The 23,037-nt window shown below is 37.8% G+C and overlaps 1 protein-coding gene across 1 annotated transcript in view; it reads left to right on the forward strand.

The window, feature by feature from the left end:
• The window catches only part of MBP (myelin basic protein), a 104,281-nt gene that overhangs the window by 49,250 nt on the left and 31,994 nt on the right, over positions 1-23,037 (forward strand). The gene's annotated exons all lie outside the window — the stretch shown is intronic.

Below are 23,037 nucleotides of genomic sequence, written 5' to 3' on the forward strand. Positions count from 1 at the left end.
TTAACGAACATGGCTGGCTCTTGTATTTAATTCAGGCCATCTAATTTGTTTCTTTAAAAGATAAACTGGTGAATTCTTGATTATTAAGAAAACCCAGAAATTGTTGCCTAGAATACTTACTCCAAATATGTTCTATATAACAGTGTACATTGGCATCCTAAATCTCTACTAAATATAACTGAATTGTTTAGTTATTTCAGATTACTGTTTTATTTTACTAGATTTGAGTTCTTTTACGTTGTAGTTTTGACCTGAAATTTCACCATTGGTATTCTGTTCACTGGTGCAATTTAGATGAATGCCTCAGGAGCAAATTTATATTAAGATTTCCTACCTATTCTAGCTTGGACAATATTTGCTTATTATCAAATCCATTTATTCTTCTAGTGCAATAAGTGAGTAAATATTCTGCAGAATACAAATTATTATATTTTGTTATTGTTGAGAAGCATTATGATCAAGTGTAATAATCTGGAACTTACGTTATCATTTGATTGGATTAAATCTGAATCTGCTATCCCATAATTAGAAGTTTCCCATCTCATTGCTCATTTTAGTTAGCATCTGATTCAGAATTTAGAAAATAAGAAATTGGCTTAGTTCTCTTACATCCAAGTGTGATTTGGTTTAGAAAACCTATAGATCAGAGGTGGTATTCAGCAGGTCCTGACCAGTTCTGGGGAACCGGTAGCGGAGTAGTTTTGAGTAATTCGGAGTAATTCGTAATTCGTAATTTTGAGTAGTTCGGAGAACCAGCAAATACCACCTCTGACTGGAGATTTTACAGTATCCTTCCCCTGCCAGGCCCACCAAGCCACACCCACCAAGCCACACCCACAGAACCAGTAGTAAAAAAATTGAATCCCACCACTGCTATAGATGATATTTTTAGATTAATATAATCACCACTATAAAAAGATCTCAATTGTCTATATAAGAAGGCTTAAAACAAGGATATTAATTCCAACACCATCTAAGAAGAGAGTGTACAATAAGTACCAACTTTATAGTGGTTGGTACATTTTCCACATTTTTTGATATTATTTGGGGGAATTGGGAGAAGTTTTAGAGTCAAACTAAATAAAGTTAGGACTGTATGGCATTAAGAAATCTATTTCACCCTTAATATATAAAAATCTCCCTTCTAAAACAGGTTCTGATCCCACACATTTTTGCAGTGCTGTGTTCCTGCTGCCATTCCAGCCTCCAAACCAAAGGAAGCTATGGATTCCTGAACTGCAGTGTTAGATCAGTCCTAATCAATCAGCAATCAAGTGTACAATTGGGAAAAGCCTGTGCTTAACTCTACTTAATTCTACCTTAAAGTCTACCTTTGCATGTATGAAAAGTTTTTCCTTGAATTCAAACTGCATTTGAAAACATATGCAGAATATAACTATTATTAGTCCAACTATTCTAAACCTTACATCAAATTAGGAGAAAGGAATTCAGCTTCTGTAATTTATGATCAATATTATCAATCATTTTTGTCAATTACACTACATGTTATAAGATATAATCATAACCCACTGTACTGTTTTCAACTGGCAAGTCAGTCATGGCAGCTATTGAAATATTCAAACTATTGAATATTAAATTCAAATTATATGTTGCAACAGCAAAGGCAGTCAGGGGTTAATACAATTTCGCTAATACTAGCAAGTTGTATTGCCGTAATTTCATGTTCATCTTTCGGGGTCGGAGGGATATCAAGTTCTGATTATTATCATGAAAGCTGCACACAGTTTAGATCCAGCTCACTTGAGAGAAATCTCTTTCTGTAGGAGCCTTCATGCTCATCTGAGAAGATTTGATTAGGGTTCCACAACTCTGGTGAACACAGAGCATTGCTTTTTCTCTGTTGCTAACCAGCATTCCTTGCAGAATTAAAGGAGTTATTAGCTTGTGTTTAACATGCATTGTTTTTTGTACAGGTGTTTTGCTGTTAATTATATCTACCTGTTAATTATTTTTTGATAATGTCGCTATCTTGATTTTAAATCTGATAGCCAGAAATATACCAACTTCATAAATAAATAAGAGGGAGGTGCACATGTAGTGTTTTAGGTAACACACTCTTGAGGATTCTGGTAATGATAAATTTTAGGTACTCATTTCTATTCTGGTAATGATAAATAAGGTACTCATTTCTATTATAATGGTAAACTATTATAATTCTGTGTTTTACAGAATTGCAGGTCAAACTAGTTGGTATTTCTGATGAAGAAAATTGCTTTGTTACTTAAATATACAGTGGTTTATGAAGTATTCACACAAATATTTCCACAAAAGTTTGTGTATTCCTGTCAAAATGACAGTCTACTAATTAGTATCTCTGTGATTATGTGTGTGCTGTTAAAATACCTCCTTCACTATATTAACACTGACCACCTTCTATCAACCTCTCAAATATGACTGATTTTGAATAATTTTCTGTGAGAAAAATGTTTGGCTTTAGCACACAAGAAAATACTTATTTACCCCAGAGGCTTTCTTCATTTAGAAACTAGAGACAGTCCTTTGTGGGAAAGGAGTTAAGCATGAAAATGTGTTCTGGGGTGGAAAGAAGGAGAATGATGAGATAATTCTCCAGGTCTAGATTAAAGTTTGAAACTTTAAAGAAAGCAAAATGAAATCCAGTTAAATTGAATCAAAAAGAACATTTGATGGAAGAGCTTGTTACTTGAATAGAAATAGATAAATGGTCTAACTAGAAACTGTATTGAGTTTAATCTTCATTTTCCGTTGTTCATTTGTTTTTATTCTTCGCACAGTGGAAGGAACATGTTGTTTTGCTGTCAATTTGAATCATTCTTTAGGCAATCTGTGTTATTTACAGCATGTCTTTAAAGCAAATTTTCTTTTATTGGCAGCAGATCAACACTATCATGTACCCTCACTGACTTCCTATCCTGCATTTAGTTACATGTGTTCTTTAAGATCTTTTTCTTATTATATAAATTGGAGTTGCTGGATCCCTTGATTAGAATGGCTCTGTAATCTATCTTTGTCAATATTGCTTATTCCATTTCAATATTTGAAACTAAAAAGAGTTTGCAGGATCCAATCTGGGTCAGTTACCAGAAGCAGTTTTGTTTTCTGAGCTTTCGGGCTCATGCTGGAGCCCATCTTCAGATAATTTCTCTCGAGCACAGGGGTGTCAAACTCGATTTCATTGGGGCCACATCAGGGTTGTGCTTGACCTCAAGGGGACTGGAGTGGGTGTGGCTTGACGCCACTCATGTCAGGGGCACCTGTGGTGGCCCGAGTGCTCTGCCAGCGAAAATGGAACTTGAGAAGGCTGCATGCGGCCCGCTCGACCTCCTTTTTCACTGTCAGAGAATTGCAGGAGGCCCTCCCGAGCTCTGTTTTCACTTGCAGAGGCACATGGGCTGGTCCTTCACTGTTCCCAGGCCAGATCTAAACACCCCATGGGCTGGATCCAGCCTGTGGGCCTTGAGATTGACACCCTGCTCTAACAGAATGTGTACTGTTCTGTGTGTGGTGTTTGTAGTACCTGTTGTATATGGCTTTTTAGATGTTGATTGTGTGTGCATTGATGGCTGGCTTTTAAGTCATTAACTGTTGTTTGTTTGTGTTGCCCAGCCCTCACCTTCTAAGTACTTGATAGGCTGATGGCAAATCAGCACTCCTATTGACTGATGAGGTGGCCTGTTTCCAGGCTTCAATCACTTCCCTGGCTCTTTTTCTCCCTGCTCATCCAACAATCTTAGTAGCTGCAAAATTGAATGTGTGTCTTCGTTCATTAAAGTGTGAAGCTACCAATGAGTTCGAAAAGAGTTTACTACATCACTGATTCCTATTATTCATTTACTTTTGTTTTTTCCCTTTGAGATTAGTTTGTCTCCTAAGGGGAAAGAAACCAGATATACTATGTGGCCCAATAGCAATTATTTAATTATTTCATTTTTATCTTTGTTCTTGTCACTAAGTCAGCATGGTGTTGAAGGTCCATTTATCTCCATATCTAAGCTCGTATCAGGTAAGGTGCCCCCTAAAGATAAGTGGTGATAGTAAGAACTGGAAAGTCACTACTCCTTGGGCAAAGGCAGGATTAGAGATTGAAGATCACAAAGGTTCTGAGAACAAAAATTTGAGATTCCCTTCCTTTTTATTTAAACATTTATATAGCCACCCACCATTTAATCAACTCTGAGCAGCTCCCAGTCAAAAGTTAAAACTGCATAACATGCAGCTATGGTGCATTTATTGATAGATTGATTTTTATCCTGCTTTTAATACTTTATAAGCAACTCAAGGTGATGAACATGCCTAATACTCCTTCCTCCTCTTATTTTTCCTATAACAACAACCCAGTAAGGTGGGTTGTTGAATGGCTGGCCCAAAGTCACCCAGCCAGCTTTCATATCTTAAGACAGGACCAGAACTCACACTTCTAGTTTCTAGGCCGCATCTTAACCCACTACACCAAGCTGGCTTTCCAGACTATGCTCAATGTTTAAACATTGCTTTTGGTGGAAATGTCTCCATTTGCTCAAATAGTATGTAGGCAGCCTTATAGATCCAGGGGACAGGGCTAAAGCTCATGATAAATAGGGTAGATGCTAAAAATCCTCCCTCTCTTCCCATTAACCTTTTCCTTGAGCACACTGCCCAGAAAGCAGTCCAAGAAAAAACAGATCACCCTTGCCATAAGTCCAAGATCAGTTATTGGCTGACACTGTTCAAACATGTGCCAGAAGCTAACTTTCATTGTTACAAATTGCTCATCCTTGGCCTTTGAGATCAAGCCGTATTTCAATTTTGTCAAGAACAGAGAAAAGTGGAAGGAATCTGTTAGACTAGTACTGAACTTTGCTGTAGGTCAGTTGAACTTAAAGGCTTCTTAATTGATTGTTTGTTGAACATTAAATGATGTTGCCAAAGACTAAACCCAAATGGATTATGGCTCTCTGCATGCTGATATTTGGGTGTAATTGCATATTGCTAGAGAGAAGACATCCATTGAAGCTCCAATAGAAGGGGAACTTTTCCTGCAGTAGTCCCTAATCTATGGAACATCTTCCCTTAAGAAGATTAGAATGGGCAAGAAGCTTCTTGGATGAGAAACATCTTCAAGGAAAACAAAGTCCAGTTGCCTTTTGAAAAAAGCACCTTTGGAATTGTAATATATGTTTTTGAATTGTGAGTGGTTTGCTAAGGTGGGTGGCTATAGAAATCACCTAAATAAATGGATGGATAGATGGATAGATGAAGAGAAGTTCACCTATCCATTCCATCCATTCAGAAGAGGTGTACCTGCCTCACCCACCAAGTTCCAAAGCCCATATTATTTTCTACTCTAGTCATATGTTAGTCCCTCTTCAGGTTCTCCATCTTGATGTAAAGAAAGTGAATTTAAGTAACCCTTGAGCAATTCTGCATGGTAAATTCAAACTGCTTGCTTCTGGTAGTGCTCCAGCTATTTCTGAGGTTGACTAAAAAAAATTCAATGCATTGAATTCAATGCATTCCCCTCCTCATTGTGAACCAGCAGTGGACTAGATAGGGGCTCAATCCAGATTAAAGCTACCTCATATTGGGATTGGTTATTCCTCTGCTTCTTGCTCTTCCCAGTATGGCAAGCTTTAGTGGCTGACCCTTGTGTGTTTCCTAGTACCCCTTCTCTCCTTTAAAAGAATGTGGGGTGTTTTGTTTTTTTCAGTAATCCTTTTTTCCCTTTGCTTTCCCAAATGTTTGCACCACAGGGATGTCTTTAAATCCCCTTCCCTAATGCTCTCCTTTGACACTAATGTAGAGGCTATTTCTCCTCCTCATTGTATCATTCTTGCTTCAATAGTACAAACTTTAAAAAAAAATTGCATTCCGCTATGGCTCTACAGAAACATTATGGCAAAATGGTTCAGCTTCATTGCAGCAAAGTAGCATGCACTGAAACCTTTTACTTGTTTTCCAACATGCCTGTGCTGGAATTTAAACAAAGCATGGGATGGGATGGGATTGGATGGGATGGGAAGGGAAAGAGAATATGTTTCACCTAGCCTGTTTGGAAACCAAAAAGGTGCCCACTGAGATAGATTAAAGTAGATATGGCAGAAGGTGAGGAAAATAGAAATGAGCTTAATGGTGATTATGTATGAGCATGGCGGGATCAACTGGAAGGGTGTGAGTGGAGAAGGAAACTATAATAGCAGCCAGGATGCCATGGTCATTCAAGGTACTGATAAGCTGCTGGAAGGCAAAATGTTTCTCATGCATATAAGAAGGCATTTCATAAATAAAATTATGTGAAATGCTACTCTGCATATACAAATTCCTGGGTGGGTTTGAAGGATCTACCCTGTGCAGTTACTCCATGATAAGCATTCTTATACAGACAATCAATTTGATAACTTCAGAAATTTCAGATTTTTTTTCCCACTGTGCTTTGACATTTGCAGGTTACCACTTTAAAAAAAAAACCTCCCTTTTTACGACCCTGTAATCCTTTAATTCAGAATAAAATACAGGACAACTGGATGGAGCTCAGCATTTCCCGAACTGATGTGCTTCCTGATGCTACGTGGAGTTCATAGCAGATATTTTTTCTTTGCAATTTTCAGACTGCCACTAATGGAACTAAAATGTCCATTAACAACTGAAGGCACCAGACTGCATGATTATATGGTAAAATCATTTGGTTACTGTCACAGAAAGTTAGCAGTACTAATTTAACACATTGATGTTTATTGTTATTTAACAAATTACTGTAAGCACCTGACTGCATTATTCTTTTCTTCTCAATAGAACCATTTTTCTGCTTAATGTTATTCTGTTATATTGAGTCATAGTTATTTCAAATAAATGGCAAAAGAGGCACTAAATTTAATAGTATTCATAAGGGGGATTTTTTTCCCCTCCCTTCAAGTGCTGAAACATCAGACGCTGCATCTTTCTTATCATTCCCATAATTTTGTTCTTGGAAAACCCACATCTTTTTCTGCTTGCCTTTTCTGCACAATGTTATACTGAAGAATACTATACATATTTGAAAAGCTAACTGCCTTTTTGTTGCAAAATGGGTTTTAAATAGCAGTAACACCCACTAGCTGGTACAAAGCTTCGTACTGTGCATGCAGCTTTTCACTCCAGAACATTCACTCTGAAAAGCTGATATTGTGTAAAGTTCCCATCGATCACTGCCGCTGTTACAATATATATACCATTAGCCACCATTGTTCTTCATGAAATATGGAGTCACATTGAGGACTCAAGTGCAAAAAAAGAAAAGAATTTGGTGAGGAAAGTACAGATGGATAGGATTTGTATGATTTCTATCTTGCCTTTAATCTATATAGCATAACGGTTTCTATCTTGCCATTATATAGCATATACATAATGTTCCTGATTCTTATTTTCTCATGAAAAACAACCCTGTAAGGTGGATTGGACTAAGAGAGAATATCTGACCCAAAGTTACCCAGCTGGATTTCATGCCCAAGAGAGAACTAGAACTCACAATCCCCCAGTTTCTAATGTAGCACCTTAATCATTATATCAAACTAGCTAGCTAGATAACTAGACCTTTTCTTTTTTATTAAGTTATAAAGTATTGTAAAATACAAAAATAAATAAGAGGACAATGAGGGGTAAGGGAAGAGGGGAAAGCAAAGTGAGGAAAGATAGGGAACGAAAAAGAAGCACTGACTTCCAATTCTGTTACGATAGAATAAGGCAGTAACAACAAATCACAACTTTTTGCTTTTTCATAGTAGATAACTAGACCAAATGAGTAACCAATAAAGTTATTCTGTCAAAATATTGTTCAGGAGTCTGATTTAAAACAGTGCAATTCAGCAAGCATGTATTTCTATAAAAATTACTTAAAATAAAACAGGCAAGATTAGAACAAAAAGTTAAGGCGTGCTGATGGCCTTTGGAAATTGCAAAAAAGAATAGGATTTGGGGTCATGGTTCTCATGCTTAGTCAATGTGAACTTGGGTGTCAGAATGAGGCAACTCACCACAGCCAACTCACTGCAGCCAACTCACCATAGAACAATTTAACAATTCAGTTTAATTACTTAAAATAAATTTAAAAATATTTTAGTTTTTATCATTTATATTTCATTCTTTCCCTCCTTTTGTATCCTTTCTTTAATGATTCTGTTTCTTTAATGATTCACCATTTCTTTGATATTAGTGTAACTCTTGCCCCGCAGCGAGTTGGCCAAGGCAAGTCGGCTATGGCAAGTTGTCTGTGGTGAATTGTCTGTGGCAAATTGTCATAGACCCCTTGGGAATACTATTTGTGGGTGAGAAAAAAAAATCTTCCAATTGAATCTTGGAAAATTAAAAAAAAATCTGTGTCTAAGAGTTGTAATGGGTTTAGTTGGAATGTGAACCATAGGGAATTGGCTCAGTGGGAAATCATTTCAGAGACAATATTATAAGTTCTTGAGCTGACATATTGTGTCACTTCTTTGCATTACAATACCATGAAAATAATGTGCTTCTACACCACAGGTGTCAAACTTGCAGTGTCACATTGCTGTCACATGTCATATCACAATGTTTTTCGCAGCGCTGGGGTGGGCATCAGTGGTGGGATTCAAAAAATTTTTACTACCAGTTCTGTGAATATGGCTTGGTGGGCATGGCATGGTTTGATAGACGTGGCTTGGTGGGTGGGGCAGGAGAAGGATACTGTAAAATCTCCATTCCCACCCTACTCCTGGGGGAAGGTTACTGCAAAATCCCATTCCCTCCTCACCCCACTAACCTGATCTCCAGCTCTGTTCTCCTGTGCAGGGCAACAAAAGACCCAGCCAATCAGCTGGGTCTCAGGAGGCAGACAATAGATGGGGGCAGGGCCAGTCAGAGGTGATATTTGCCGGTTCTCCGAACTACTCAAATTTTCCACTACCAGTTCTCCAGAACTGGTCAGAACCTGCTGAACACTACCTTTGGTGGGCATGCCCTGAGCATCACACATCAGGCCCGTGAGCAACCAGTTTGACACCTCTGTTCTAGATTATAGAAGAACCTGGATAAGAGCTGCAGAGGTGTTACTCATTGTATAAAATGTTAAATATTAAAATAACTCAAAATGCAAATTCATGAGGACTAAGATGAATAGTTTATATACTCAGCAGAAAAAAAAAATCAGCCATGGCAGTGTTATGGACTTGGCCTATCTAATCAGCAAAGTGTTTCAGTTTAATCATAATTTAAATATAAATTACAGTCAATTATTGTGTACTTTATCAAACTTATTTTTGAAATACATTTCTACAATTTTTAGGAATTCCTAGAGGTGTTTGCTAATTCACTATCTCCAATTCATGTTGTAATATACTCAGAAACTTAGCTGAAACTATGCTAATAAATTTTGATAGCAGTTAAGACTGTTGTCCTCTAATAAGATTCATTTTTCTCAACCTAAATATGCATATCACTGCATTATTAGGCTTACTCTCAGGCTATAGGATTGCACCAGTATCACTAAGTGGCAGGATCTCTGATTTTCATCAGATGTGTTGCTCTGATGCTTAATCTGGCAAAGTGCTGGCAGAACAGCTTAGAGACTGAAAAATAATGATTCAGAAAGGAAGGGCATTGTACCAATGAAAGTGTAAACCACTGCTAGATAGCTCATCCTCCAAGAAGCCCTTTGTATACCCAGTATCATCTTGCTCCCAAACTTCAGGCCTATCCGTATTTCCTTGACCTTGTTTTAGAGGGGACTAAGTACGTTTTCATAGTCTGAAAGGATGAGCCATCCTCAGTAAGCAACTAGACACCCTAAGGAATAGATCCTGAAAGGGAAAAGATATACATTGTAATCAGAAAAGGGTTTTCAGAGCAGGAAAGAGAAACCACAAGAGAACCCCACTCAGTTGCAATTTAGGTAAGCAGCTCTAAAATTCACATATTCTGAAAAGGCTGTTGTACCCAGCGACTTGTAGTGTTTGTTTTTTTCAACAGAGCTGCGCAATCCTTCAGAATTGCCAGCAGATGCTTGGGAGCCCATGGGAGAAATACCCTGGCTTTTGTAGCGGGAACAGCATCCCCCCTGCCCCCCCATTTTTTTTGGAGGATTGCAGCTGCTTTAAAGAGTTGCAAAAAGAGGCAACCCATATGTCCCTCCCTGCCTGCCATGAAACCTCTTGTCAGAACTCAATCGGAAGCACTGCATTCAGACAGCTAAATCAGTTTTACAATTTCATGTCTGAGACAAGGGTCCTTCTAAAACATGCCTTTATGAGGGGACCGACAGTAATCTTTTTAATGTTTATTTTAATTGAATGTAATGATCAGGGGAAGGGTTTATTAACCAAGTGTGTCTCCAGTCTTGATGGCCGTGATTGACAAAACAAAGGCATTTTGAAAAGCCAGTGAAGGCCCAGTGCAAATTAGCTTGCCCTTTCCCCCATACAATAGTCAATAGTACCCAGAAGGAGCTGTGTGCTGTGGCACTGTGCTCCTTGTGCTGTGGCCAAAAGAGTATTTGGGGACATGCTGGAGGCTATAATAGGAATTCTACAAGGCTCTGCCAAGGGCAATTTTATCTCAGCCGGTTTTATTCCCTTTGACAGGCTCAAGTATTTATTCGGGCTTGAAATCATAAAAGAGACATTTACCATAACATGACTACAAATATGCAGTTGTAAATTATCTTTCCCACCCCTCTCTTTATTTAAGACAGATTTTTCTATATCCTTATCAACTGGCAACAATTTCCTCTGAACACTGGCTTCCTGAAATTGGCTTCCAAGGGAAGTTTGCCAATGTTTTTTTCCCTTTCATTTTAGATGATCAGAAATGCCAAACAAATTTCCTTGATGAGGCCATTTCTACATCATTAGCAATCTTCCCAAGCAATACATAGGCACATGCTGAGTAAACAGACTTGGCCATAGCCCCAAAGTGCCAAGCAGGTGGCTTGAGTTGTATCTGTATATGGTTTCTGTGATAGATATGCAGGGCATATCCAACAGCAAGCTACTTGTGGCATTTGACAATAGCAAAATATATTTCCCCCACCCCTCAGTGAAATTACAGGGTCATAAAAGGGAGTTTTGGATAGCATCTAAATATAATTTTTCTTTCTGTTGCTGTTCAGTTACCTCTTCTCCTTGTTTTTCTTCCATTCTGTTTTATCCCTTCTTATTCTCTTTCCAGTGCAAGTTTTTTTTCTCTCCTTAATCTTCCACTCATCCAATTTTTCTTCTTCTTCCTCCTCCTCCTCCTGGTTTCCTCTAAAATGTGAATGGGCAATGATTGTGTACAAAAGTTTAACATGATAGCAAAGGATTTTAATTTACATTTATTTGTAGTTTTCTTTTTACTCTTCTTTTCTCTCTATTATTCTAGACTGGAGAAGAGGTGCCATTTTAAATTCACTCTTATTTTCCTTTTTAATAAATACTGCCTTTGAATAAAAGGGTTGCTGAGAGTTGAATGATACAAAAACAACTGAAACAGAGCTCACTGACATTTTGTAAATGTTACTTCTAATTTTACTCTCTGTCTTTATAAAAATGAAAAAACCAAGCTCTTAAGATGACATAAGTATGTCCATTTTGAGTATTTGTTAAAGTAGAGAGGCCAAGTATAAACAAAATAAATAAACGAGTATATTTTGATAACTAGCTTTCAATCATTTTAAAGGTTTTGAAATACATTTCTTTTAGTAATTAAAAATAAAAATTTAAAGGGTAATGGGTCAAATGAAGGGGTAATAGAAAATCCAAATATCTGCATTTTAAAATGATAAATCTTCTGCATTGGTATTCACTATGCTGTGGTTGTTAAATACAATGACATCAAACTGCACTTTTAAATTATAACTATCCCACACTTGTGTAACCCTGTTGAGTGACAAGCCAGAAATGAAAAGTTGTGCAACTTTTCTAGAAGCTATTCAGGCTAAAGCATCAATAAACCTCTGGGGAGAGTAATTCTTCAGCTGTGTGCAATATGTGAAAAAAAAGACTTGGTGTTCCTTTTATGTAGCATTCCATAAATTATACATAAAAAGTCTGCGAAATTTCTAAGTATGTATTTGGGGGGAATAACAGAAGCCAAAGTGCTCCAAGTTTATTCATACTTCATGGTGCACTGAACTTATATTGCTTTTGATATGTCTCAGTAACCCTCTAAAACATTAAATTAAAATGTGACATTTTGTTATGTGCTGGGCTAGTTTTAAACCCTCATAGTTGTATTCCTTTTAAAACATCTTTTTTAGTTCCAGCTCGGTAAGGCAGATTTAGTGTGGAGTCTGCTACCCAATTTATTCCATTTGTTTATCTATGATTTTTTTCAGGGTATATATTTTTAAATCTCCCTTGTGGTTTTGCTTTAGTGTTGGCTTTATTTTTATTTACCAGTATTGTCTGTTCAGATCAACTTGTAATTTTCTCAGCCCTGGTGATTTTATTGACTATTTCCTTGCCTTTTATAATTCATCCCTGCTTATTTAACAAGGTCCTTCTTCTTGTGAGAACATCCATTTGCAGCAGCTATATAATATGATCTCAGAAGTCAAGCAAAAAATAAGTAAAGGAGAATTTTGGGAATTGTAGGCACAACAAAATGGCATGTCTGTATGTCCAGGTTCTTGGACAGCAAAGATGACTAACAAGCAAGTACTGGAGCACATAACACCAGGCATGCCACTGGAAGGCAAAATCACAAAACTACGTCTCACTTATTTTTGCTGTGTTATGTGGGCAAATTAACTGGAGAAAGAAATTATGTGTGGAAAAATTAACGATAAAAGGAAAAGAGGCTATCAAAGAACATGGTGACTGGACAACCTCAAAGCTGACACCAACCAAAGCATAGAGGAACTCGAAAAAGTAGTGCAAGATCAGAAGATATGGAGACCTGGCCCATAGAATCACCAAGAGTTGACACGACTGAATGAATAACATCATCATCATTGTGGGTCCCGGATTCATTCACAAAAATTGTCACATACTGAGAAGCAATTAGGAGACAAGGAAAAAGGTTCCAGCAGTTGAGGAAGCCCACTGTGCTGCCTACAAAGAGTTTCACTTAACTGGTTCACTACAGGTGACACTACAACTGTGACATCCAATAAACTGAATAGCATTAGCAGAAAGCTGGTTTGGGAAGACTTTGAAAATCATTCAGAAGCTTCAAAGGACTTGACAAGAAAGTTAATGAGGTGGATATCTTTTTTTCTTCAAATACCTGGCAGAGCAAGCTATTGGTTATTATGTGTGATGACCTGGTAGAAATAGCCTAACACAGGAGAGGACTCTTGAGAGTATCAACCAGTTTAGTACTTTATGTAAAGATTTCTTACTCCAAAATCAGAATAGTTGAAGAAAGAGCTCCAAATTTGAATGATTGCTAGATGGCTATTTTTCATTTTCATTGTACTTTTAAGTATCCAGAGTGAAATTTTGAAATAAACCTTAAAAGGAAATTTATCCTGTCACTTTGATTTTGTAAGCCTATTGTCAACATACATTTTTTCTTTATTTTTATCATAAAAGGTAGGAAATTGTTTGTTTTGTTATTAAAGTTTATAAATTGGTCAGCATAAATTTTTGAGGAAGAGATTTTGAGTTCACCCTTCTACAGCTGCCATTCTTCACTGGCAGATGGTTCTCACCTTACCCCGAAGAATTGGATTGTGATGCAAGTAAAAGGGGTCTATAGTTTAGGGTTCTCGTTTATTTTATTTTTATCTTCCAGTAAAGATGGAGCATTATGAAGCCATCTATTTCCAGGTTCAGATTTCAATCTATGCCTTTCTTTCTTTTAACAAGGCAGTATTCTAACATTCCTTTGGAAGAACTCCTTTGTGCATATGTTTGCATTGTGTACAAGACATTGTTCATTATTTCTTGCATTGTCCATTGTATAAGAATTTAAGTGAGGTGTTTTTCATTTGTTATTTTAAAGCATCATTACAGTAAATCTACTTATCATAGACACAATTCCCCTCATACTGAAATATTTGGTCAATTTACAAGAAAACCTGGAAGGTGATTGTTAACAAATGTAAACATTTTAGATGTTAAATTTCTAACATTGCACATTGTTACCGCCTTTAACTAAATGGAACAAATAATATAATTCACTAAGTTTATTCTGGTATTAATTTTGAATGGCGTAACTTAACCCAGAAATGAGCTTTGTATTTTCATTTTCCCTCCTTATTCTTCTATATTTCTTTTGTGTTCCTGGATTCAATGCTTCTGTCCAAAATCAGATTCTAAACTATAGCTTCTGTTTCAAAGCCAAATTTGGGGTGTAGTATCTCAATATAAAAAAGCCACTCATGCTTCCAAATTCACCCCCATGCTGTAACATGAAATATCGTTCTATTTTCACCAGTAGCGGGATTCTGCCAGTTTCCTTACTGGTTCGGTAATTGCTCACTTCATGCCCTGCGCACAAAGGCTTTCCAAACACAAGCTGTGGCTCTGCTGCACCAATCAGCTGAGACGATAAGAGAAAAGTGCAGGGGCAGGTGGGAGGGCCAACCCTGTGCTTTTCTCTTCTTTCTCTTCTCAGCTGATCGTTGGAGCTATATTTTACTACCTATTTGGCTGATCCAGTAGCAATTTTTGCTGCTTCAGCTGAATTGGGCCAAACCGGTAGCACTTCACCACTGATTTTCACCGACATTATACAAGTAATTCTCAACTTACCAGCAATCACTCAGTGACCGCTCAAAGTTACAATGGCATTGAAAAAAATGACTTATGATCATTTTCACATTTAATGACCATTGCAGCACCCCTGTGGTCATATGATCAAAATGCTTGGCAACTGGCATGTATTTATGACAGTTGCAGTGTCCTGTGGTCCTGTGATCATTTTTTGCAATTTAATGAAAAAAAATTAATATTAGCTTTTATTTCATTTGTGATTAACTTCCAAACAGAGCTGACAAATACACTCCTAATGTTATCTACATGTCTGTTTATATGGTGCATGTGTGTGTGTGTGTGTGTGTGTGTGTGTGAGAGAGAGAGAGAGAGAGAGAGAGAGAGAGAGAGAGAGACTACAGATAGTTTTTGACTTATGACCATTTGTTCAGCAACTGTTTAAAATTAGAACGGTGCTTAAAAACTATATTTACAACCCAGACATGAAATTATGGCTGTTGCAGTGCCACTTGAAGTCACATGATCAAAATTTGGTCACATGGCAACCTACCTGCTAAAAAGGCCCAGGGCGTTCAGTAGCTTCAACCCCACCCTGAGGCCCTGACTTCAGTCCCAGCACCACCTCTGCCCCTGAGAAATGCTACCTCAAATCCCACACCTACAAGAAGCGGCTTGTTATTTGGAGAATGACAAGAGCTCTGTTCTCAGTGTTTTGGAAGACCTCCTTCTCCAAATCACAGTCTTTGTTTCTTCTCCAAATCATGCACCCCTTTCTCACAAGTCTTGGAGAGAACCAGAAGGTTTCCAAAGGATTCATGAGAATGGGATATGCAGTTTGGAAAAGAAATAGCGTAAGAGGCTTGGAGAATGGCCTGAGATGACTTCAGAAAGTCGGTCTGATACAGTCAGACATTGCTTCACAGAGGCCAGGCACACCTGTCAGCAGCAGGAGAAAAACAATGAAGGTCAGTGGGGCATGGCACATCTTCTGGAGAGCATAGTGGCAGCGGGGCAATGGGGTTCTTTCACAATACTGCAGTGGCTGGTCACAATGGTGGGGGGGGGGGCTTGAGGTGGCATTTATGAGTGTCAACAGTGGCCCTAAGTCTGAAGTAAATGCCTGGGAGCAGTGGCAGCTGGCTGAGACTGCTGAAGGCACCAGGCCTCTACTTTAGCTCCAGCCCTGGCACTTCTGCTGATGACTGCCACTGTACAGGGTGCCCAAAAAAAGAATAGATCGGTGATGGGGAGACTTAGGGAGACACCGCTGGACCAGGTAAGGCAACTGAGGCTTCCCAGGATGAGGCAGCTTTATGCCACACTGCTGGACTGGGACAGCTGAGTCTTCCATAGGCAGCTACAGCTTTGAGTTGCATTACAACATATACCACCACCTCCCCAACTCTTGTGTGTTGGGGTCTCCCTGGGCCTCCCTCAGCCATTGCACTTCTTACCTGGGACCCCCCTGCTTTGCTTTGCTTTGCTTTGCTTTGCTTTGCTTTGCTTTGCTTTGCTTTGCTTTGCTTTGCTTTGCTTTGCTTTGCTTTGCTTTGCTTTGCTTTGCTTTGCTTTGCTTTGCTTTGCTTTGCTTTACTTTACTTTACTTTACTGTACTTTATTGTCATTGCACCTTGTACAATGAAATCAAACACCATCTTCAGTGCACATCATGACCATGACCATGAAAATAAACACAAACATACATCCTTCACCCTTCACACATTGAAACGGAAACCCCTGACACCACACCAACACTGCACAATACAGCAGAATTCAAAAGAGCTACAGCCCTGGGATAGAAGCTGTTTTTCAGCCTATTTGTCCTTGTTTTTATTATTCTGTACCATCTGCCAGATGGTAATAGTTCAAAAAAAGGGTGCCTAGGATGAGATGGATCTTTGAGGATGTTTTTTGAACTTTCTTAAGGCAGTGGGAGCTATAAAGCTCTTCCAAAGAGGGGAGAGGGCAACCAATGATCCTCTGGGCAATGACATTAACCCTCTGGAGCACTTTCCTATCTGCCACTGTGCAATTGGCAAACCATACAGAGGTGCAGTCAGTTAAGATACTCTCTGTGGGTGCAGCGGTAGAAGGTCATTGGCAGTTTCTCATTCAGTTGTTGTTTTCTGAGAAGCCTCAGGTAGTATAATCTCTGATGGGCCCTTTTGACCAGGGCTGCAATGTGGGCACCCCAGGTCAGGTCCTCTTTTAGGGTAACACCCAGAAACTTAAAACTTGCCACTTGCTCCACTCGGTCTCCATTGATAAGCAAGGGCTGGACGTCTGATCTGTTCTTTCTATAATCCACTATAAGCTCCTTGGTCTTATTGGTGTTGAGGACCAAGTTGTTGTCTCAACACCACGAAAGCAACCGGTCCACCTCATCTTGATAGGCAGACTCATCCCCCTCACCCCGGAGATAAGTCCCACCACTATTGTATCGTCTGCAAATTTAGCAATAGTATTACTAACGTGAGTGGGAATGCAGTCATGCACATAAAGAGTATAGAGTAAGGGACTCGACATGCAATGTTGTGGTGTACCAGTGTTAAGAATAAGGGCTGAAGAGGTATGATTACCTAATCTGACCCTCTGTGAGCAGCCAGACAGGAAATCCATAATCCAAAGGCAGATTGAATTAGAAAGCCCAAGGTCCAGAAGTTTAGACACTAGTCTATGTGGAAGAATTGTGTTAAATGCAGAACTAAAATCCACAAAAAGCATCCTCACATAGCCCTCCCGCTGTTCTAGATGAGTCAGAGCAGTGTGAAGAGTGATGGCTATAGCGTCCTCTGTAGATCTATTTTTTCTGTATGCAAACTGGTGTTTATCAAATGTATACGGAAGACCAGAAATGATGTGCCAGCAGACCAATTTCTCAAAGCATTTCATGATAATAGGAGTGCCACTGGTCTGTAATCATTGAAGTTATTGATAGGGAACTTCTTTGGCAGTGGAACAATGGTGGAAGCTTCAAACAAGATGGAATCATGGACTGGGGTAAAGACTGATTGAAGATCCTGGTGAAGACTCCAGCCAACTGATCAGCACAGTCTTTAAGCACTCGGCCAGAGATACCATCAGGACTGGCAGCCTTTCTAGGGTCCACAGCTGTCAAAATGCTCCTCACCTCCTGTTCCTCCACAATGAGGTGGGTGGGGGGGTTACAATTGGCTGGTAGTTGTGTTTTATCTGTCTCTGATGTCTCTACTTCAAAGCGAGCAAAGAAATGATTCAGTTCCTCTGCCAATGAAGCATCCCCCTCAACAGGGATGACATTGGTCAGTTGATGGTTTGTAATTTGTTGAATCCCTCGCCACACCTGCCTCATGTTATTGCTATAAAAATTATCCTCAATCTTCCTCTTATAATCAGTCTTGGCCTTCCAAATACCTTTCTTCAGATTAGCTCTGGCATCCCTGTATCTTGCCCCATCACTGGACCTAAAGGCCTTGGTCCTGTCATGCAAGAGGCGCTGGACTTCCTTGGTCATCCAGGGTGCTTAGAGATCCCTGTTCTTGATTTGTGGTCATGTAGTTTCTTGTTTTGTTACTGCTCCACTTAGCGATAGAAATTCAGGCCCCGATTGTGGTTGTAAGTTGAAAACTACCTATATCTCTCTGGTGGCTCTGAAATATATTTTCTGCAGAACAATATTCTTTTCAATTTTCAAAATTATTTTGAAGGTTCCTTTCACATTTTTAGGACATGTTATAATACACCCAACTGGAACAGCAGAAATTCTCAGTTTTCTCCATCTTTTCTAAATGTACAAAAAATAAGGTATCCATTTTTAAAAATAATTTATTTTTAACATTAAAAACTTTTTTACACTTGGTTGTTTCAGGTCCATATTTTTAAAATCAGTGTTTATTTTAAAGACTTACCATACATATTAAAGTTTAATGCAAAAATATATTGCAGTTCTTATTACTGCTGCTTACTACTATTAGTACTATCTTTATCATTCTTATTTTATTTTTTGTGATTAGAAACAACCCAACAATTCCTAATTAAACATAAAGAATATTAATACAGCAATTATAAAGACTAACAGCAACAAATAATCATATTTGGTGAGTTTAAGAGAACTTTTTAAAAGAAATTAAATTCTTCAAAGGAAAAAGAGTATCTAGCAATTCTCTAGCACACTTTCAAAATAATCACCCATAAAAACAAGGTTTTAACATCTTAAAAGGTAAAAAATTATATTGTAATAGGAATGGGAGTTAACCTATACAAAATTACTAAGTTGCATCCCTATCCCAAAACCATCTTAGATAGAAAGTAACATAATTGAGAAGACACTGTTCTTTATTTATATAAATAATTTTCACTATATTTTCCAACTGATCAACTCCATATCTATATCATAGTATCTGGTTAAAATGTGTGGTGTGTGTGTGTGTGTGTGTGTGTGTGTGTTTGATGTCTACCTATTCTTGTCGAGAGAATGCTTCAAAGTGTCCTGGTAAATTTACCTCCAAAAAAGTTCCAGGGTCTCATGAAGAAGCCCTAAGACATTCAATGGAATAAAAAAAATGGAGGTTTGGGAGACAATTCCTTAATTCTGTGTAACTTACTGTCATAAATTGGGTTGCCAGTCTGAGGGTTTCTTCCATATGTAAGATTGTCAATTTAGGTTATTTAATACCAATATCAAAATGAAGCAGCATTCCTTGGCTGGAGCATATCTTATAGAAGAAGAACATTTTATGCTTTCTTCTGAAAAGTAGGAGACAAACTCCTACAGGTAAAGGATCCCAGAAAATACATATTATCATTGCACTATTTATGAACTCTGCTATGAAATGCTAGAATTAATTTTTTTTAAAAAAACTACATGTTCCAGAAACACAAAAGATTACATTTACTCGAAATCTGTGGGTGTTTTAATAGAACTTCCTTGTTGAAAAGTCTTGGATTCAGAGTTTGTATGTGTGTATTTGTTTAAGGTCTCTGTGGGGTGATATGGATGGCTGCCACATGCTTTTCATACATTCCAAATTACTGCCATAGCAAATCCCACCACCTATTACCACAGACTTTTGTTTTCTGCTCCTTCTCTCCCTACACCATACTCTAAATAACCAACTTCCAAGCCAAAACTAGTTAGAAAACAAAGTCATTAGGTGTACGCTACAGAATCTTGCTTTAGGGCTGTTTTTTTCAATCTCATCTCAGCAGGAGTCCATATTTCCCCTACTGTGTGAAAATCTGTGAAGAGCCAGAAGTTTTCTTCCAAATCTTTAAGCCACATTTGACAGATGGTAATTTATTTTTCCTGAATGCTTTTTCATGCCATGTATTTTTGCTTGTAATGAAATTTGAAATAGCACCACAAATAAACTCAAGGGAGGCAGCAGGTACCGACGTCAAAAGCAATTCAGGGGAAATGTGTTCTTGTATTAACATCAGAAATGTATAGTCTTTGTATTCATAGATTGATCTTAGGTATAATCATTGTTTCTACGAACAGACTAATTTTGAATCTGGAAGGAAAATTTAAATCTCATTTTGTAAGTTTCATGTAAAACATCTGTAGCATGCATTCCTATACCACTTTTAGGGGAACCACAAGGGAAGAGAGCTATGTCTCTGTTCTTGCTGGAGAGCCCTCAAGAAGCATCTGATTGGTCACACTGAAAATAACATGTATTTGCCTATTTGTACAATTATTCATAACCCTCCATTTTATGGAGATGATCTTGAACAGGGAAAACATAAGAACTGTTAAGTACAACCAATAACAATTCAGTCCTGAGAAAGAAGAAACTCTACCTTGATTCTGTTTATTGTAAGAAGATGAAGAAAGATCAAACTCCGGCAGGCTTTCAAGAGTCAATATAAGCTATAAAAATAAAGTAATCCTTGTGTTGTCTGTTCCCTACCTGGCTTTTCTGAAAGAGTTGACAGCAATTTACAGTACCAATCAATAGAAATACAATCAAAAAACATTTACAATCCAACTAAGTAAGGCAGCCTTCAGAGCTGTGGGGAAAAAGTATGTTTTGAAGATCGTCTAACACTCAGAAAAAAAAAATTCTTAAGTCAGAAAGCAGGATGCTACAAAGAACAGGGTCAACCTCTGACAAGGTAAGTCATCTAAAATGTTAGTGTTAGACTAAAGTAGGCCTTGGCCTGGTGCAGCAGGGCTATTCTTATGCTGCTATATTAAATTATGTGCATTCTTCAAATATATTTTTCATGGGAACAGAAGGGATTGTTGATTAACTTCACTAATACATCTTCTCTTACCCTGCATATTTGGAGCTGACCAATTTTGATAGTCACCCAATCCATAGAAAAATTAAGTTGTAATTTTTCTGTTTGAATGTAAATCTATTGAGCTGATGGGCATATTTGGAATTCTGAGATCATGTTGTAGACATTGCCATGCAGAAAAGACTCATGTGTCCTCTAGGACAGCAGTCCCCAACCTTTTTGGGCACCAGGGACCAGTTCTGTGGGAAGAGGTTTTTCCAGCGACCAAAGGAGGAGGTAGTTTCGGGTGCTGCCTATATCCCATGGATGGGGCTTTATTTATGCGACCAAGTTTCTGGCATGCCATGGATCAATGCCAGTCTACAAGCTAGGGGTTGGTACCCTTCTCTTGACCATCCAGTTTACTTCATATATTATTTGGTCATCTGTGCCAATTTGCAAACAAATATGCCCAGAGTGGTAGGTTTGAGCCCACCATTCTTACTTTCTTAGAATGTTTGAGAAGAGACTATGTTGGAGGCTAGTACTTTGCTTTACAGTAAGATGGCTTCCCACTTAATTATTAATTCTTATAAACAAGAATATTTAAAAAGAGGTTGATGGGACTAACTCCAAGCCTCAAGAGAAGCACCTATAAGCATGGTGCCAAGGGGTACTTTTGTGTGATTAGCATCTTGTCTTCACTGTCCAAAGTTTTTTCCCATCATAAGTAGTCCTACAATGTCAGTTTTTTGTTGTTTCACTGCATAGCAGTTCGCAACAAGGAAAATATTGGTTGACTAGCTACAGTCCTTTGAATTATTCTACCCACCCCTTGTTGATCGGGCTGTACAAAACCTATTTTTAGAATCTCATTTTAGTTTCATTTGCAAAAGAGAACCTTATATTCTACAGTAAATATATCTACAATTATACTATGAAATCACATTATGCTATACCATAGCAATTATGCCCCCATCACAAGGAATAGGAGAATAAAAACTGTCAGTGTATATCTTCTTTACTAAAGAACGACACAAGATAGTCTTGCTGGGATTTGGAGAAGCTCCTTTTGTGACACAAATGTCCTCCATTGTTGTCCAGAATTAAATGCATTCACTTACAAAAGCACAACTGTAGTAAAAATATTAGCATGCAGATGCTCTGGTGTTTTGTTAATGCATTTAATTAGACACAATATCTTCATTGTTCTTTTTCTTTCTCTCATGAATGTGTATTATGGTATAGAATTTGGTTAGTGTTAACAAGTAAAATTATATATTTTTTTCATAGAATCTTAGTATCTGATTTTCATTTCAGCCTCGAAGTTTCCGTGTAACAAAATTTATGCTCAATTACAAGATATGAACATATCCATTGTAATTTTATACATTTAGAGTCAGCAAAAAATGTGGCTGAAGTTAAGGAAGATGGCAGAAATATTATTAATGAACATGGCCTTTGTTAAACAAAGCTTTAATTGGGGCTGTTGTGATGAAGCAAAACTAATTTTAATGCCACATTTCATGCAATTAAAATTGGCAGCTGTTATTGAGTGAAGCATTGCGCCTTAAAATAAGAGTGACAGTCAGAATTTTTAAAATGCCACTGCTATCTTGATTGAATGTTGTCACTACGGCAAACAGGGCACTAGTCTATCAGTTCCAAATGAGGAACATATTGTGAAATCATAAGGAAAGGTTATATTGTACATTTAGAATGTTAATATAATTTATTGCCATAAGCCAGGTATTAATAACTTGAAATGCTTTCTGCAATGATGAGGGTTTTCACAAATGTTCATCAATCAGGCTCCTTTGCTTCTTCATAACAAACTGAAAAGCACATGAAAGCATCAGAAAAAAAATGGAATACAAGTAAAAGCAACAGAAGCAACCACGTGCGGTTTATCATTATTTAAAGAAATGCCACGTATTAGTTTGCATGTTAATATCAGTGGAAATCAATCACACCAGGAAAAAAATCAGCATTTGGGTAACAGACAGGAAGCTTCATGGGATTTTGTTAAAGGATAAAATCTTGAAATTTAATAAAGAGATACATGGTACATTTAAATATGATTCATCTTAAGTTCTAAATTAGGAATCATTAGCAATTTCTGGTAATACAGTAGTTTTCTTTAACAATCAGTTGAGGAACATAGTTTTTCTAATGACTGACTTCAAGTGAATAAATACATATATATCAGCTTGTG

The sequence above is a fragment of the Pseudonaja textilis genome, chromosome 3, assembly GCF_049901715.1.
Source record: "Pseudonaja textilis isolate UNSWEBS1 chromosome 3, rPseTex1.2, whole genome shotgun sequence".
Lineage (NCBI taxonomy): Eukaryota > Metazoa > Chordata > Lepidosauria > Squamata > Elapidae > Pseudonaja > Pseudonaja textilis.